Source organism: Ranitomeya variabilis, chromosome 4 (assembly GCF_051348905.1).
Source record: "Ranitomeya variabilis isolate aRanVar5 chromosome 4, aRanVar5.hap1, whole genome shotgun sequence".
In the NCBI taxonomy this organism is placed as follows: Eukaryota; Metazoa; Chordata; class Amphibia; order Anura; family Dendrobatidae; genus Ranitomeya; species Ranitomeya variabilis.
In genome coordinates this window covers 577,657,229-577,677,280 of record NC_135235.1, presented here as the reverse complement: position 1 = coordinate 577,677,280, position 20,052 = coordinate 577,657,229, and the positions used below count along the sequence as shown (strand labels likewise).

General features: G+C 44.6%; 1 protein-coding gene across 3 annotated transcripts in view; it reads left to right on the top strand.

Moving 5' to 3' along the window:
• Window positions 1–20,052, top strand: part of CHRNA4 (cholinergic receptor nicotinic alpha 4 subunit) — a 304,030-nt gene that overhangs the window by 137,947 nt on the left and 146,031 nt on the right. The window contains exons 1-2 of one of the 3 annotated variants that reach the window (XM_077252941.1): window positions 16,427–16,536; window positions 17,631–17,748. The exons of the other annotated variants lie outside the window; for them this stretch is intronic. The gene's annotated coding sequence lies outside the window, so the exon portion shown is untranslated. Of the gene's footprint in view, window positions 1–16,426; window positions 16,537–17,630; window positions 17,749–20,052 lie in introns of those variants that run through there. 3 annotated transcript variants of the gene reach the window in all.

The following is a 20,052-nucleotide window of genomic DNA, read 5'->3' as shown; positions in this document are numbered from 1 at the left end:
ATGACGGTGAGTTCAGATGAAACAACAAACGCAGCAGGAAAATAGTCTTAGCAAATTTGAGGTCCGCTTACTAGATAGCAGAAGACAGATAGTATACTTTCATGGTCAGCAGAAAAACACTAACAAAACACCATCCAGAGATTACCTTAAACTCTGGTATTAACTCATAACGCCAGAGTAGCAATCCCTGATCAACGAGAGCTTTCCAGACACAGTAACAAAACTTCAGCTGTGAACTGGAACAAATAGGCAAAACAAAACATGAACAAAAGTCCAACTTATCTAGTAGTTGTCTAGAAGCAGGAACAAGCACTGAGAGGCATCAGATAACATTGTTGACCGGCAAGAAACCACCAGAGAAATGAGCTTAAATAGCGACACCCACTACTGATGGAACCAGGTGAAACAGGAAGGAGGATGACAAGTCCAATTCCACAAGCGGCCACCGGGGGAGCCCAAAATCCAAATTCACAACAGTACCCCCCCCTCAAGGAGGGGGCACCGAACCCTCACCAGATCCACCAGGGCGACCAGGATGAGCCCTATGGAAGGCACGAACAAGATCAGAAGCATGAACATCAGATGCATTGACCCAAGAATTATCCTCCTGGCCGTAACCCTTCCAGTTGACCAGATACTGGAGTCTCCGTCTGGAAACACGAGAGTCCAAAATTTTCTCCACAACGTACTCCAACTCACCCTCAACCAACACCGGAGCGGGAGGCTCAACTGAAGGTACAACAGGTACCTCATACCTGCGCAATAACGACCGATGAAAAACGTTATGAATGGAAAAGGACGCAGGGAGGTCCAAACGGAAAGAAACAGGATTAAGAATCTCCAATATTCTATAAGGACCGATGAACCGAGGTTTAAACTTAGGAGAAGAGACCCTCATAGGGACAAAACGAGAAGACAACCACACCAAATCTCCAACACAAAGCCGAGAACCAACACGACGATGACGGTTGGCAAAACGCTGAGTCTTCTCCTGGGACAACTTCAAATTGTCCATAACCTGCCCCCAGATGTGATGCAATCTCTCCACCACCGCATCCACTCCAGGACAATCCGAGGATTCCACCTGACCGGAGGAAAATCGAGGGTGAAACCCCGAATTACAGAAAAACGGGGACACCAAGGTGGAAGAGCTGGCCCGATTATTGAGGGCGAACTCTGCCAATGGCAAAAAAGCAACCCAATCATCCTGGTCAGCAGAGACAAAACACCTCAGATATGTCTCAAGGGTCTGATTAGTCCGCTCGGTCTGGCCATTAGTCTGAGGGTGAAAAGCAGATGAAAAAGACAAATCTATGCCCATCCTAGCACAGAATGCCCGCCAAAATCTAGACACAAATTGGGTACCTCTGTCAGAAACAATATTCTCAGGAATACCGTGCAATCGGACAACATTCTGAAAAAACAGAGGAACCAACTCAGAAGAAGAAGGCAACTTGGGCAGAGGAACCAAATGGACCATTTTAGAGAAACGGTCACAGACCACCCAGATGACAGACATCTTCTGGGAAACAGGCAGATCTGAAATAAAATCCATCGAGATGTGTGTCCAAGGCCTCTTAGGAATAGGCAAGGGCAACAGCAGTCCGCTAGCCCGAGAACTACAAGACTTGGCCCGAGCACAAACGTCACATGACTGCACAAAGACTCGCACATCTCGTGACAGGGAAGACCACCAGAAGGATCTTGCCACCAAATCCCTGGTACCAAAAATTCCGGGATGACCTGCCAATGCAGAAGAATGTACCTCAGAGATGACTCTGCTGGTCCAATCATCCGGAACAAACAGTCTATCAGGCGGACAACGATCCGGTCTATCCGCCTGAAACTCTTGCAAGGACCGCCGCAGATCAGGAGAAACGGCCGACAAAATTACTCCCTCCCTAAGGATACCTGTGGGTTCAGAATTACCAGGAGAGTCCGGGTCAAAACTCCTAGAAAGGGCATCTGCCTTAACATTCTTAGAACCCGGTAGGTATGACACCACAAAATTAAAGCGAGAAAAAAATAAAGACCAGCGCGCCTGTCTAGGATTCAGGCGTCTGGCAGTCTCAAGATAAATCAAATTTTTGTGGTCAGTCAATACCACCACCTGATGCCTAGCCCCCTCGAGCCAATGGCGCCACTCCTCAAACGCCCACTTCATGGCCAAAAGCTCCCGATTCCCAACATCATAATTCCGCTCTGCGGGCGAAAATTTGCGAGAAAAGAAGGCACAAGGCCTAATGACGGAGCAGTCGGAACCTTTCTGCGACAACACTGCCCCAGCTCAACACAGACATTGCTCTCCAGTCCAAGACTGGGTTGTGAGACTGCAACCATGGCAATCCCAGTACCAAATCGTCATGTAAATTATACAGCACCAGGAAACGAATAATCTCCTGGTGATCCGGATAGATACGCATGGTAACTTGTGTCCAGTATTGTGGTTTATTATTAGCCAATGGGGTGGAGTCAATCCCCTTCAGAGGAATAAGAGTCTCCAAAGGCTCTAAATCAAAACCACAACGATTGGCAAAGGACCAATCCATAAGACTCAGAGCGGCGCCAGAGTCAACATAGGCGTCCGTGGCAATGGATGACAAAGAGCAAATCAGGGTTACAGACAAAATAAACTTAGACTGAATGGTGCCAATGGAAACAGACTTATCAAGCTTCTTTGTACGCCTAGAGCATGCTGATATAACATGAGTAGAATCCCCACAATAGAAACACAATCCATTCTTCCGTCTAAAATTCTGTCGCTCGCTCCTGGACAGAATTCTATCACACTGCATACTTTCTGGCGTCTTTTCCATAGACACCGCCAGATGGTGCACCGGTTTGCGCTCCCGCAGACGCCTATCAATCTGAATAGCCATTGTCATGGACTCATTCAGACCTGCAGGCACAGGGAACCCCACCATAACATCCTTAACGGCATCAGAGAGACCTTCTCTGAAAGTTGCCGCCAAGGCGCACTCATTCCACTGAGTAAGCACAGACCATTTACGGAATTTTTGGCAGAAAACTTCAGCTTCGTCTTGCCCCTGAGATAGTGCCATCAAAGTTTTTTCTGCCTGAAGTTCCAAATGAGGTTCCTCATAAAGCAAGCCCAAGGCCAGAAAAAACGCATCCACATCGCGTAACGCAGGATCCCCTGCTGGCAATGAGAAGGCCCAATCTTGAGGGTCACCCCTGAGCAAGGAAATCACAATCCTAACCTGCTGAGCAGGGTCTCCAGCTGAACGAGACTTCAGGGACAAATAAAGCTTACAATTATTTCGGAAATTCTGGAAGCTAGCTCTATTCCCTGTGAAGAACTCCGGCAAAGGAATTCTCGGCTCAGATACCGGAGCATGTACCACAAAATCTTGTAAATTTTGTACTTTCGTGATGAGATTATTCAAACCCGCAGTTACACTCTGGAGATCCATTATTGTCAGGTGCACACAGAGCCATACAGAGATTAGGAGGAGAGAGAGAAAAAAGACTGCAGCAAGGCAGACTGGAGGAAAAAAAAAAAAAAAAAAAAAAAAAAAATTCCAGCAGACTTCTTATAACTCTCCTTTCTCAACCTGGGTCTTTAACACTTTATTGGCCGGTCAAACTGTCATGATCTCTGCAGGCAGAGATCATAGCAAGCCTATAGAGGGACAAGCTCTCGGAAGATGGAACTATACTGACCATGAACTAAGCCTGCCGCGCAACTAGAAATAGCCAGGTAGCATTACCTATTATCGCTAGATGCCCAGCTCTGGCCTAAGACCTAAATAGCTAGCAGAGGGAAATATAAGACCTGGCTCACCTCTAGGGAAATATTCCAAAGAAGACAGTAGCCCCCCACATATAATGACGGTGAGTTCAGATGAAACAACAAACGCAGCAGGAAAATAGTCTTAGCAAATTTGAGGTCCGCTTACTAGATAGCAGAAGACAGATAGTATACTTTCATGGTCAGCAGAAAAACACTAACAAAACACCATCCAGAGATTACCTTAAACTCTGGTATTAACTCATAACGCCAGAGTAGCAATCCCTGATCAACGAGAGCTTTCCAGACACAGTAACAAAACTTCAGCTGTGAACTGGAACAAATAGGCAAAACAAAACATGAACAAAAGTCCAACTTATCTAGTAGTTGTCTAGAAGCAGGAACAAGCACTGAGAGGCATCAGATAACATTGTTGACCGGCAAGAAACCACCAGAGAAATGAGCTTAAATAGCGACACCCACTACTGATGGAACCAGGTGAAACAGGAAGGAGGATGACAAGTCCAATTCCACAAGCGGCCACCGGGGGAGCCCAAAATCCAAATTCACAACAGTGCAGTGTTTCCTGATCTACAGCCCTATATAGCAGCAATATGTGGACACTGTATTGGATCAATATTTAGCCATTTTATGGTGGTAATATTAAAGCTTTGCATGGCTGGTTTTCTTGGGTTTTGCATTGTCGCAGGCAGGGGCGAATATATCGTATGTGCAACCTGTGTGGCCGCACAGGGGCCCAAGAGGTAAGAGAGCCCATTTCTACCGCCAAAGCAGGTGAAATTGTGAATTTGGAACGCCCGCCAGGGCCGTGGGGTATTCGGAACCAGGTCTGTTACTTAAAGGGATGTATCACGTCGGTGGTGACCCAGTCTGTGGCTCTGGGCGCCCATGTTAAAGGGATAGTCTTTAAAGGGGTTTTTGAAATAAAGAAAGATTGTGATGCCACCTGTGGTATTCGGTCAGAGGTGACCAAAGTTGCTTAACCCCTTCATGACCCAGCCTATTTTAACCTTAATGACCTGGCCGTTTTTTGCAATTCTGACCAGTGTCCCTTTATGAGGTAATAACTCAGGAACGCTTCAACAGATCCTTGCGGTTCTGAGATTGTTTTTTCGTGACATATTGGGCTTCATGTTAGTGGTAAATTTAGGTCGATAATTTTTGCGTTTATTTGTGAAAAAATGGAAATTTGGCTAAAATTTTGAAAATTTTGCAATTTTCAAAATTTGAATTTTTATTCTGGTAAACAAGAGAGTTATGTGACACAAAATAGTTAATAAATAACATTACCCACATGTCTACTTTACATCAGCACAATTTTGGAAACAAAATTTTTTTTTTGCTAGGAAGTTATAAGGGTTAAAATTTGACCAGCGATTTCTCATTTTTACAACGAAATTTACAAGACCATTTTTTTTAGGGACCACCTCACGTTTGAAGTCAGTTTGAGGGGTCTATATGGCTGAAAACACCCAAAAGTGACACCATTATAAAAACTGCACCCCTCAAGGTACTCAAAACCACATTCAAGAAGTTTATTAACCCTTCAGGTGCTTCACAGCAGCAGAAGCAACATGGAAGGAGAAAATTAACATTTATCTTTTTAGTCACAAAAATGATCTTTTAGCAACAATTTTTTTTTATGTACCAAGGGTAAAAAGAGAAACTGGACCCTAAAAGTTATTGTACAATTTGTCCTGAGTACGTCGATACCCCATATGTGGGGGGGAACCACTGTTTGGGCGCACGGCAGGGCTCGGAAGGGAAGGAGCGCCATTTGACTATTTGAATGAAAAATTGGTTCCAATCTTTAGCGGACACCATGTCGCGTTTGGAGAGCCCCTGTGTGCCTAAACATTGGAGCTCCCCCACAAGTGACCCCATTTTGGAAACTAGACTTCCCCCAAGGAACTTATCTAGATGCATAGTGAGCACTTTGAACCCCCAAGTGCTTCACAAATTGATCTGTAAAAAAGAAAAAGTACTTTTTTTCACAAGAAATTTCATTTAGCCTCAATTTGTTCATTTCCACATGGGCAACAGGATAAAATGGATCCTAAAATTTATTGGGCAATTTCTCCTGAGTACACCGATACCTCACATGTGGGGGTAAACCACTGTTTGGGCACACGGCAGGGCTCAGAAGGGAAGGAGCGCCATTTGACTTTTTGAATGAAAAATTAGCTCCAATCGTTAGCGGACACCATGTTACGTTTGGAGAGCCCCTGTGTGCCTAAACATTGGAGCTCCCCCACATGTGACCCCATTTTGGAAACTAGACCTCCCATGGAACTAATCTAGATGTGTGGTGACCACTTTAAACCCCCAAGTGCTTCACAGAAGTTTATAACGTAGAGCCGTGAAAATAAAAAATCATTTTTCTTTCCTCAAAAATTATTTTTTTAGCCCGCAATTTTTTATTTTCACAAGAGTAACAGGAGAAATTGGACCCGAAAAGTTGTTGTCCAGTTTGTCCTGAGTACGCTGATACTCCATATGTGGGGGGGAACCACTGTTTGGGCACACGTCGGGGCTCGGAAGGGAAGTAGTGACGTTTTGGAATGCAGACTTTGATGGAATGGTCTGCGGGCATCATGTTACGTTTGCAGAGCCCCTGATGTGCCTAAACAGTAGAAACCCCCCACAAGTGACCCCATTTTGAAAACTAGACCCCCCAAGGAACGTACCTAGATATGTGAGCACTTTGAACCCCCAAGTGCTTCACAGAAGTTTACAACACAGAGCCGTGAAAATAAAAAATCATTTTTCTTTCCTCAAAAATGATGTTTTAGCAAGCAATTATTTATTTTCACAAGGGTAACAGGAGAAATTGGACCCCAAAAGTTGTTGCCCAGTTTGTCCTGAGTACACTGATACCCCATATGTGGGGTTAAACCACTGTTTGGGCACACGTCGGGGCTCGGAAGGGAAGGAGCACCGTTTGACTTTTTCAACGCAGAATTGGCTGGAATTGAGATTGGACTTTGATGGAGTGGTCTGCGGGCGTCACGTTGCGTTTGCAGAGCCCCTGATGTGCCTAAACAGTAGAAACCCGCCACAAGTGACCCCATTTTGGAAACTTGACCCCCCAAGGAACTTATCTAGATGCGTGGTGAGCACTTTGAACCCCCAAGTGCTTCACAGAAGTTTATAACGCAGAGCCGTGAAAATAAAAAATAATTTTTCATTCCTCAAAAATTATGTTTTAGCAAGCAATTTTTTATTTTCGCAAGGGTAACAGGAGAAATTGGACCCCAATAATTGGTGCCCATTTTGTCCTGAGTATGTTGGTACTCCATATGTGGGGTTAAACCACTGTTTGGGTGCACGTCGGGGCTCCGAAGGGAGGGAGCACCATTTGACTTTTTGAACGCAAGATTGGCTGGAATGTTGGTGGCGCCATGTTGCGTTTGGAGACCCCTGATGTGCCTAAACAGTGGAAACCCCTCAATTCTAACTCCAACACTAACCCCAACACACCCCAAACTCTAATCCCAACTCTAGATATAACCCTAATCACAACCCTAACCCCAACACACTCCTAACCACAACCCTAACCCCAACATACCCCTAACCCTAACCCCAACCCTAACCACAGCCCTAACCCCAACACACCCTTAACCCTAACCACAAGCCTAATCTTAACCCTATTTCCAACCCTAGCCCTAATTCCAACCCTAACTCTAATTCCAACCCTAACCCTAAGGCTATGTGCCCACATTGCGGATTCGTGTGAGATTTTTCCGCACCATTTTTTAAAAATCCGCAGGTAAAAGGCACTGCGTTTTACCTGCGGATTTACCACGGATTTCCAGTGTTTTTTGTGCGGATTTCACCTGCGGATTCCTATTGAGGAACAGGTGTGAAATGGAATCCGCACAAAGAATTGACATGCTGCGGAAAATACAACACAGCGCTTCGCGTGGTATTTTCCGCACCATGGGCACAGTGGATTTGGTTTTCCATAGGTTTACATGGTACTGTAAACCTGATGGAAAACTGCTACGAATCCGCAGTGGCCAATCCGCTGCGGATCCGCAGCCAAATCCGCACCGTGTGCACATAGCCTAATTCTAACCCTAACTCTAGTTCTAACCCTAATTCTAGCCCTAGCTCTAACCCTAGCCCTAACCCTAGTGGGGGAAGAAAGAAAAAATATTTTCTTTATTTTATTATTGTCCCTACCTATGGGGGTGATAAAGGGGGGGGTTCATTTACAATTTTTTTTATTTTGATCACTGTGATTTTGATGTGGTTTTATCACAGTGATCAAAATGTACCTGGAACGAATCTGCCAGCCAGCAGATTCGATGGACGCACTGCGCATGCACTCGCCATTTTGGATGATGGCAGCGCCCATGAAGAAGGATGGACACCGGGAGGCTCGGTAAGTATGAGGGGGGGAGATCGGAGCATGGGGGGGGATTGGAGCACGGGGGGGTGGATCGGAGCACGGGGGAGCGGACATTAGGACGCGGGAGCGGACAGGAGGTTGGAGGGGAGCGGAACACAGTACGGGGCAGAAAGGAGGACTGGGGAGATCGGTGGCGGGGGGCAGATCAGGGTTTCCAGGCAAGGCCGATGTTATTGCAGCATCGGCCATGGCTGGATTGTAATATTTCACCACTTTTCATAGGTGAAATATTACAAATTGCTCTGATTGGCTGTTGAAAGTGAAACAGCCAATCAGAGCGATCGTAGCCACGAGGGGGCGAAGCCACCCCCCTGGGCTGAAGTACCACTCCCCCTGTCCCTGCAGATCAGGTGAAATTGGAGTTAACCCTTTCACCCTATCTGCAGGGACGTGATCCCTCCATGACGCCACATAGGCGTCACAGGTCGGATTGGCACCGACTTTCATGATGCCTACGTGGCGTCACAGGTCGGGAAGGGGTTAAAGGGGTCCTCTGGGGTGATGTTATGGCAGCCAGATGGTATAACTTCCCACAAGTGAAGTAGGTCCCCAGGGCTCCCGGTGAATAGATGGAAGATAGTGAGTGGTGCAGTAAAGAATGAAGGACGCAGTTGAGCAGTCTTTTTACCTGGTTTACTGATGGTAGCAGGCAGCCACAGTCCAGGGCACCAGATCACAGGTACAGGCAGGGTCCGGCTGGCTTGGAAGCGAGTTTAGAGTCCAGTTTTACCAGGTGGAGTTAAAAACCTTCCTCTTAGCGCGGTGGTGTTGTAGTCCCTTACTGCGTATGGCTTCTTAGCAAGGTCCTCTCAGTTCTCTCTGTCCTTCGTTGAAGTAGGACACAAACCCGTATGACAGGTGACTCGAGCCTTTTTACAGGGTCTCTATCACGACCCGGGCTCTATGTGTCACTGTGTCTTCTGGGTGTTAGGGCGGACAAGGTACATTTAGTTAGCTGTCCTACCAGTTACTGCTGTGCCTCCTAGAGTATGACACAACCTCGGTCTTCCGGTTACCGGTATCTGCGCTCTGTCAGGGAGGTAGCCCAGTTTTAGGGGACAGTATGGGAGGGAGATGTATGAGGTGTCAATATAGGGGGAGACATGAGTAAGGGGACAGTATGTGAGAAAATTGTGAAGAAACCTAGCCATATGTTTTGCAAATAAATAAGGGTCCCTTCTCCTCGTTTAAATCCCTCAATCTAATATATAAAGCTGAATGTGTGTATGTATGTGTGTATGTCCGGGATTGGCATCTGAACCGTCGCAGCTACAGCCACAAAATTTTGCACAGTCACACGTCTGGACCCCGAGAGCGTCATAGGCTATGTTGTGAGGTGAAATTTTAACCCCGCGCTTTCCAATTCACCAAACAATTTTGCCCCTATCTACATAATAGGGAAAAAGTGAAAGGAAAAGTGTTGGAGGCAAATTAACAGCTGCCAGATGTGAACAAGGGGGACTTAAAGAATTAAAGCGATGGCGCCAAAGAGTATATACTGTACAGTTGCTAAGGTGGGGCCCCGACATGGGATAATCACCACACCACCACGGGGATATGAACACACACACAAAATGCGCCACACACTACCACGTGCTCGAACACATATACCAACCTCGTCACATAAAAGTCGAAACACAAAAGTCGCCGCTCAAAACTCGCCACGCGCAAAACTCTCCACATGCAAAACTCGCCACACGTGCAAAACTCACCTCATGGAAAACTCGCCACACGCAAAACTTGCACACGCTGAAAAATTGCCACATGCACAAAAGTTGCAACACATGCTAACGTTGCCTCACACAAAACTTGCACATACTCAAAACGCACCACACATAAAACTCGCCACACGCAAAACTCGCCATGTGCAAAACTTGCTGCACACAACTTGCTACACTAACCTGTCACATGCAACTCGACACACAAAAAGTTGCTACACGCATGTTGCCACACAAAACTCATCTCACAAAAGTCGCTACATGCATGTCGCCACACGCAACTCAACACACACAACTTGACACACGAAACTCGCCCTAAAACACACACAAGTCTGGTATTATCCTTCAAAAATAAAAATCTGATTAATAAGCAGACAAACTACAAGAGCAACAAATGTACCATATAGGAATCTGGCAGCTGTCAGTCACATGACCAGTCTATTATGTGTATGTGTGAGCTAATATATACTGCCGGGGGGTGGGCTTACTGTTGGCTGGGGATTTATCAGGCTGCCAATTTAGCTTACAAATACTGAGGTAAAAATACTGACCAAATAACGTGTGAACGAGGTCTAATACAGGAGGAGATGACATACAGATATATACTATATACAGGAGGAGATGACACACAGGTATATACTATTTACAGGGGAGATGACACACAGGTATATACTATATACAGGAGGAGATGACACACAGATATATACTATATACAGGAGAGATGACACACAGGTATATACTATATAGAGGAGGAGATGACATACAGGTACATACTACATACAGGAGGAGATGACATACAGGTATATACTATATACAGGAGAAGATGACACACAGGTATATACTATATACAGGAGCAGATTACCTACAGGTATATAGTATATACAGGAGGAGATGACATACAGGTATATGCTATGTATAGGAGGAGATGACATACAGGTATATACTATATACAGGAGGAGATGACACACAGATATATACTATATATAGGTGAGATGACACACAGGTATATACTATATACAGGAGGAGATTACATACAGGTATATACTATATATAGGAGGAGATGACATACAGGTATATACTATATACAGGGGAGATGACACACAGCAGGTATATACTATATACTGGGGAGATGACATACAGGTATATACTATATACAGGAGATGACATACAGGTGTATACTATATATAAGGGAGATGATAAACATGTATATACTGAGGTGAAAATGAGAGGTGTGAGGTGAAAATGAAAAGGTGTGAGTGCAAAATAAGAGGAGTGAGGGAAAATAGTGGAGTGATCGGAAAATGACAGATGTGAGGTCGAAATGACAAGTGTTAGGGGGGAATGAGAGGAGTGAGGGGGAAAATAAGAGGAGTGAGGGGGAAAATGAGAGGTGTAAGGGAGAAAATGAGAGATGTGAGGGGGAAAATGAAAGATGTGATGGGGAAAATGAGAGGCGTGATGGGAAAATAAGAGAAGTGGGGTGCTATAACTAACCACAGATATTTACTATGCCCAGGCAACGCCGGGCTCTTCAGCTAGTGTATTAATATAATCAAAACAATATTTCAAAGGTAAGTTAGTGTATTACACAATTTATAAAAATCAATGTGATGTACGGTGAGAACGTGAGGTCTTTGCTGATTTATAAGATTTGTAACTTTATACAATGGAGTATGAGTTTCTTAAGTGTAATGCACTGTGTTTATCACAGTGGGGGACTGAAAGCAATTTGTATGGGATTAACTCTCCTGAGAAATAAATAATCACTAAAAAACAGATCATGACAGAACTGATGATGATTGGTCAGTCCCAGCCCCTGGAATGAATTGGTCCAATTACACATATTTTGTGGGGGGGAAAGAAAGCCTGGAATTCATTATAAATTGAACTGGCCAAACTGACAGAATATAGTGGGTGGACCATTGCCCTTCTCCAAGTTGTTGGTCAACCGGGGAGCTTATTATTATTATTTCAGCAATGGCGACTTGATGATCACTCCGTCATCAGGTTGCTTGTCTTCCTCTTTGCCTTGTTCCTTCTGTTCTTCTAATCATGATGTCCTTCTCCAGTGATTGCTCTCTTCATATGATGTGTCTAAAGTAGACAAGTTGTAGATTGGTGATTCTTGCTTTGAGTGACATGTTTGGCTTCATTTGATCCAAAATTGATTTGTTCTTCTTGCCAACCATGGTATTGATAATATTCTTCTCCAGCACCACATTTCAAGGCGTTGATTTTTCTTCTCTCTTCTTTCTTCATCTTCCAGACCTCTCATCCATATGTTACTACAGAAAAGACCAGATTATGTACAAGCTGTATCTTCATCACTGGTGAAATGTTCCTCGATTTGAAGGGATCATATTTTTGCTGGGGTATTAAGTGAGAGGAGCTTGGTTATAGGAGATGCAAAGTCACCAGTAGTTAATGGCCCTTGATACATGGGGCATTTTACAGTTTCGGGATTGGGACCCAGAAATTTCAAATTGCATCTTTGTATGGGGAACAGCAGTACAAGACAGAGAAGACAATGCCTATCTCAAAACTAATGACGTTATTGGGGTTGATCAGCATATTGGTCATACTTAGCACCACAGTTGGAACTTTGGAATACCATGAAGGATATGGGTGTGCCAAACCATCTGATCAGTCTCATTAAGAACCTTTACATCTACCAAAAAGCAACATACACAATTTTCATCTCCTAGAAAGGGATGGTGAACACTCATGGATCTCTCCTTTTTTTCCCACAAGCCTATGGTTTAGCGATCTACAATCAATGCCAAAAATGTTCAACCGCAACTGCGTCTTTCGCTTTTCCCTTGTCTCATCATGAGTGACAATGCCAATACTTAGGTTTCAGCACCTACCTGATCAATTGATTATCTGTCCAAGAGAGGCTGCTTAGGGTCCCATTTGATAGTACCAATCTGGCGCAAAAAAGTGGTTGAATGGGCTGCTGATGCTATCTATTGCCTATGGGGTGTTGATTAATACGGATAAAATGGACACAATTGCGAAATCAATGAAAGTGATAAGGGGTAGTGTCAAGAACATAAACATAAGGTTCTCATATCCTGAATGTGGTCATGATAGAAGGAGCCTGTAGGAACATTTGGAATATTCACTTTAGAGGCCATGGAGCAACCCACCCATGCTTCTGGCTACCAATGTTCTCCAGCATGAGGACCTCCTCTAGCTCACCCTGACTGTCTGCGGTTGTTATGACATGATGGACATTATAGTTTTGTCTTCACAAAAACAAAATATTTTAATTACAGTTTTCTGAAGTTCATTGATGTATGTGCTGCGGATCCCTGGAAACATTGAGTAGAACTTTTATACTGTAGCAAAAACTTCTTTCCTACTAATCATGCCAGCGGAGGGTAGAATTCTGTATAAATTGCATCAAGACCTGGGTTCGTTTTCTACCAGTGGATACATTGTAAATGCAAAAGTGGAGATGAGAGAACATTAATGCAATAAAATATTCCAGAGAAATACAATTTATTACAAGTGGAGCTGGTCTCTGGCCTGGGGACATCTGTAGAGGGATTTCTGGAAACATCATAAATAAAGCTCATCACGCTATATTAAAGCTTCCATCCTTTCGGTGCACATGGGCACGTATGAATGATAATTTAAAATAAAGAAAATTGAATAATTCCTGTTGTCTCTGTGCAGGGTAATTAGTGGCATGGTGTTTGGCGTTATCGCAATTTGTTACACAGTTTTAATAATTCATATCATATCTGCAAGGCTTAATTAAACAACATCATGAGCAAACAAATCTGGTTGTTTTTATAAGATTTCTCCCCAACGTTCAATTATTCCCAATACCTCATGGAGCAGAAATTTAAGGAGGAACTCCCAATTATTACATTGATAATGCCCCTCCCCCATTTCTTCAGGGTACAATTATGACTGGACTTGAAAATTGTCTGCATGAAGTAGAATTTCCAAGCAGTAGTTTGTAATTCTCTTCTCTCTTCTCTTCAGCGTAGTTGGTACATCAATGCACCTTTCCAATCACATCTAAAGCAAGGGGAATGACTTAAAGGGGTTGTCCAATTTTAATTATTATAGTTATTTATTCATTAAATTTTAAGAAAATTAGTGATTTTAAGACAGTGGATGAAAATGGTTTTTTTATATCCATAAGCTGAGAACCTGTGAAGTGACATAGTAGGTATATGGCTTTTTACAAGAGAGCATGCTGTTAAACTGTAACTTCGTGAGTTGGACATGATCAGCAGTGGCAGATTACGTTGCCCTTGGACTACTTCCAAAATTTGCCCTCTATATTCCAGTCGTTGCTCTGTCTTGCTAAGTGTACAGTCAACCCCACCTTTCTGTGCTAGCAATGAGAAATAGCTGTTACAATTCCCCTTGTCAATGGGCTGTCCTTGCATACACACTATATAGGGGCATATCCCGTTATTGATGTTATACATAAGGCCTTTTCTCTGGCAACTTTTCATGAAATACAAGGATCAAATGTAACAGACATGTCAGGAGAGATGATCTCCTCTATAAATCCAGCGACCCAGATGTGGTGTATTCTCTGAAGCAGTTCTTTTCTTTCCCATCCAACCCTGACCACTATTGCGACTTCTCCTGATAATGCAGAGTTTGCGAATAAGACACCTTAAGCTCCTCAATTCTGCTGCTACCTTCAACATCTATAGCAATAAAAATAAATTCAGACCACAGAAAAGATCTCAATGGTAATTCTGACCCCAGACAGGTCTTAAATTAGAAGCACACAAAATATGCCCTAGACTACAAACATGGAGGACCGTGAAAATCAGGACAACCTACAAAGAAAGTCCTCCAAAGAGATCATATAAAATGTAGTTTTTATTGAGCCATATTTAAAACATAATTAAAAAAGGATGACAAAAAGGACAAGCAAACATTGGGCAGAGGTATGCATCAGGCCCAACAATAATGATACTTGTATAAATAACATCAATAATAACCCACCATGAGCAAATCAATAAAAGGCACAATGCTTAAAGTGAATCAAGTGAGAAAGTGCATATGGACCAAGAACATACCAAGGGACTGGGTACAACTAGTTCAGTAATAAGATGCAATATATAATAGGCACAGTTGCTTAGGAACCTTATAAGATATTCCTCTGCACATCATAGTCGTACATAGAATGGAGTAAAAGAGAGTTCATAATGGATGTTAGGCTAATGAAAACACATAGTTACCCAAGGTCCAGGCTGCCACAACGTACCCCCTAGGTCTTAAATTAACTACAAAACCAGAACCAAACTCCAGAAAAGTAAAGGTGGAGAAGATGGCATAACACCCCTCTGAAGACCCCTGTTGTTTTATTGTGTGTAAATTGTATTTTATTGCATCTTTTACTCTCATAAAGACTGCAGTTTCCTGGTAGTCTGGAGTGACAGGGTTAACTGTAGGGCCAGCCCATAGTTGGTGAGGAGTAGATGGGAACTAGTGTTTTAGTTCCTGTTTTTAGATTCGTAGAGAGGGCTGAAGAGAAAGAAAGGACACTCGAATGCCATCAATATGTTGTCCATTTTTCATGAACTGTTTGATAGGAGGAACTGGACACACCTCCACCATTTTTTATTTTTCATACATGAAAAAATGATGAAACTGATGGTAAAACTTTCACTCTGGCCAGACCTGTTGAAAACCTGATCATAATACTTATGAAACGCATGAGACCATTTTTTGCATATGAGGAAAATCACTGACGTCTGAATGAGGCCATAAACAGGTCATTAGTCATTACACAGTGGTATGGATTGTAAAAGGTTTTTGAATCTGTGGGCAAATAATGTAACAGAGAACCTGTATCTGCAGATATTGGACGGAGGAGGAGGACAATGTTACTGCATGATCTGATTGCTGTAAAACCCGCTTATCCTATTTCATCAGTACGATAGATGAACAAAGGAAATAATATGGAGAATGCCAAAGAAAATAGATGTTATATGTTTCCAAGGCGCAGTGTTACTGTATTCACTATCGTTTCCTCTGCCACCCACATAGTAAAGTTCTATCGAAAGAAACAAAAATATTCACATGGTTATGGCAGCTACAGTATATCCAGCATACAGACTACATCCTGTCAGTAAGGACACAGATATTTGGAGTAATTGTCAGACACTACATCAGTGACATTACAATGTCTCAGCACTAGTAATGGGTGAACCCCCCGATGTTCGGGATCGGCGGGTTCGCCCCAGTTTTTTGTAAATATCGAGTTCGGGGCCGGAGATGACACGAACTTGCGTCCGAACCCCGAACTTGAACTTTACATATTGGGATGGGGAGGGAGAGCTGTAAAAAAATAAGAAAATGAATAATAAACATTATAATTATACTTACCTGTCCAGTGATGCGTCCTCCCGTCCCGCTGTCTCCCTGCCGCATCTGCTTCCGGGCCGCTCATTAACTGCCGGCAGTATTCACTGCACTCGGCAGTCTTCAGCTTTTACTGGCTGTGTTCGTGCTGTGACGTCACCACACGAACACTGTCGGAAAAAGCCGAAGACTGCCGAGTGCAGTGAATACTGACGGCAGTTAATCAGCGGCCCCGGAAGCAGATGCGGCAGGGAGACAGCGGGACGGGAGGACGCGTCACTGGACAGGTAAGTATAATTATAATATTTACTAGATGGCGGCCCGATTCTAACGCATCGGGTATTCTAGAATATGCATGTCCACATAGTATATTGCCCAGCCACATAGTATATTGCCCAGCCACGTAGTATATTGCCCAGTCACGTAGCATATTGCCAAGTCACGTAGTATATTGCCCAGCGACGTAGTATATTGCCCAGCGATGTAGTATATTGCCCAGCGACGCAGTATATTGCCCAATTATGTAGTATATTGCCCAGTGACGTAGTATACAGCACAGAGCCACGTAGTATATTGCACAGCGAAGTAGTATACAGCACAGAGCCACGTAGTATATTGGCCAGTCACGTAGTATATTGCCCAGCCACGTTTGTCACAGGTTAAAAAATAAAAAATAAACATATACTCACCTTTCCGAGGGCCCCTTGTAGTCCACGGCAGCTTCCGGTCCCAGGGTTGGTCTGAGCGCAGGACCTGTGATGACGTCGCGGTCACATGACCGTGTAGCGGTCACATGACCGTGACGTCACGTCAGGTCCTTTCCGCGCAGGACTTTTGATGAAGTCGCAGTCACATGACCGTGACGTCATGGCAGGTCCTTCTGCCATACCATCTTTGCAACCGCAACCTGCAACGGAAGATGGCGGGCGGCGCGAGCGGCTCAGCGGACTACAGAGGGTGAGTAGAACAGGTTTTTTTTTTTAATTTATTATTTTTAACATTACATTTTGTACTATTGATGCCGCATAGGCAGCGTCAATAGTACAAAGTTGGGGACACACAGGGTTAATAGCGGCGGTAACGGAGTGCGTTACCCGTGGCATAACGCGGTCCGTTACCGCCGGCATTAACCCTGTGTGAGCGGTGACCGGAGGGGTGTATGCGGGCGCCGGGCAGTGAGGGCGGGGAGTAAGGAGCTGCCATTTTTTACCGGACTGTGCGCGTCGCTGATAGGTCGCGGAAGCCATGACATGCAGCTGGCGAGACCAATCAGCGAACGAATAACCGCGACAGACAGACAGACAGACAGAAGGACAGACAGACGGAAGTGACCCTTAGACAATTATATAGTAGATTATTAATTTTCTGCTTTTTTTTACAGCCCGAACTGGACCTGAACTGTAACATGGATTTCCCATGTGTTCGGTACGGTCTCGAACTTTACAGTTCGGGTTTGCCCATCCCTACTCAGCACAGTGACCCATAAAATAATCATCCAGGTATGTGGTCTCCAATCTGCAACTCTCCACCTTTAGTAAAACTCCCACATCCAGGATGTGAGTCAGGATCATTAATGTAATGTTTGTGCACAGTAACTTCACCAGCAGAATAGTGAGTGCAGCTCTGGAGTATAATATAGGATGTAACTCAGGATCAGTACAGGATAAGTAATGTAATGTATGTACACAGTGACTCCACCAGCAGAATAGTGAGTGCAGCTCTGGAGTATAATACAGGATGTAACTCAGGATCAGTACTGGATAAGTAATGTAATGTATGTACATACTGACTCCACCAGCAGAATAGTGAGTGCAGCTCTGGAGTATAATATAGGATGTAACTCAGGATCAGTACAGGATAAGTAATGTAATGTATGTACACAGTGACTCCCCCAGCAGAATAGTGAGTGCAGCTCTGGGGTATAATACAGGATGTAACTCAGGATCAGTACAGGATAAGTAATGTAATGTATGTACACAGTGACTCCACCAGCAGAATAGTGAGTGCAGCTCTGGGGTATAATACAGGATGTAACTCAGGATCAGTACAGGATAAGTAATGTAATGTATGTACACAGTGACTCCACCAGCAGAATAGTGAGTTCAGCTATGGAGTATAATAGAGGCTGTAACTCAGGTTCAGTGCAGGATAAGTAATGTAATGTATGTACACAGTGACCGCACCAGCAGAATAGTGAGTGCAGCTCTGGAGCATAATACAGGAGGTAACTCAGGATCAGTGCAGGATAAGTAATGTAATGTATGTACACAGTGACTCCACCGCAGAATAGTGAGTGCAGCTCTGGAGTACAATACAGGATGTAACCCAGGATCAGTACAGGAAGGATAAGTAATGTATGTACACAGTGACTCCACCAGCAGAATAGTGAGCGCAGCTCTGGAGTTTATTTGCAACTTAGTTAATTTATTTATCTGCCTATATAATCTGTGTATATACTACACTCACTGCTAGAGCTCCATAATGACTAAGTCACTTACCATTTGCATTAAAATAGTGGCGTTACCTGGTCTTGCAGCCAAATTTATTTATTCACTATATGGTAATAGTTGCAAAGCAGCCATCAGGGTCGGACTGGCCCACCAGAGAATCTGAGGATTCTCTGGTGGTCCCAGGCACCGACACCTGCTGGCATACTGGCCAGCCGCTGCCTAGGGCCCCCACTGCTCCAGGGGCCCCCAGCCAGTGCTGTGTCTCTAATAGCGGCACACCCAGCAGCTATGGGGCCCCTGAGTCGGGGGGGCCCGCCCGGTGTCAGCTGAATAGCAGCCGAAGACAGGAGCCAGTCCCCGCTGCTAAAGAGAAATTAATATTCACACTTCCCCACGCCCCCATGGGTTTGGAGAGGAGTGAGTATTAATTTCACATAGCGGGCAGTGTTTGCCGCAGGCTGAGGCTAACACTGCCCACATGTAAATCCGGAGCGGCTGAATTGGGGCCCCGGAGGTGGGCCCCTGTAGGGCGGCTAATCCCTGCAGCTTGGCAGTGAAGCGCAGCTGCAGGGTTCCGATGCCGTCCTGCTTCCTGTCCGCTGCCCAGCACTTCCTTTCTGACACAGCGTAGCTGGGTGACATCATCATCATCCAGCGCGTGGCTATTTGAGAGAGAAAGCTGCTGGCGCCGAAGATGCTGCTTCCTGGATGTGCTGCGGCTGTGGGGAACATGCGGATAGGTGAGTGTTGCTGTGTCTCTGTTTGTCTGCCTGTGTAAGTGTATGTGGTGCTGTGATGTGTGTGTGTGGTGCTGTGTGTGTATTGGAGATTGGCAATGATGTGGGTGATGGAGAGAGCACTGATGGGAATGGTGCTGTGTATGTGTGTGTATTGGAGATTGGCAATGATGTGGGTGGTGAGGGAGGAGGCAATGATGGAGGTGGTGGAATGGGCAATGATAGGGGTTGTGGGTGAGAAGGCAATGATGGAGGTAGAGGGGGGCTGCATTATGCCCTATGAGGGGGCTACAGTGTATTCTATAGGAGAAGCTGCATTATACCTTATGAGGGGGTTGTATTATACTCTGAGGGGGCTACATTATATTCTGTGTGGAGGGGCTGCATTATACTGTATGAGGGGGCTGCATTATACCATATGAGATTGCTACATTATATTCTATGGGGCTGCATTATACCTTATGAGGAGGTTGCATAATATTTTGTGGGGTGCTGCATTATACCCTATGAGGGGGGCTTCACTATATTCTATGAGGGGCTGCATTATATTCCATGAGGAGGGCTGCATTATATTCCATGGGGGGCTGCATTATATTCCATAAGGGAGGCTACATTA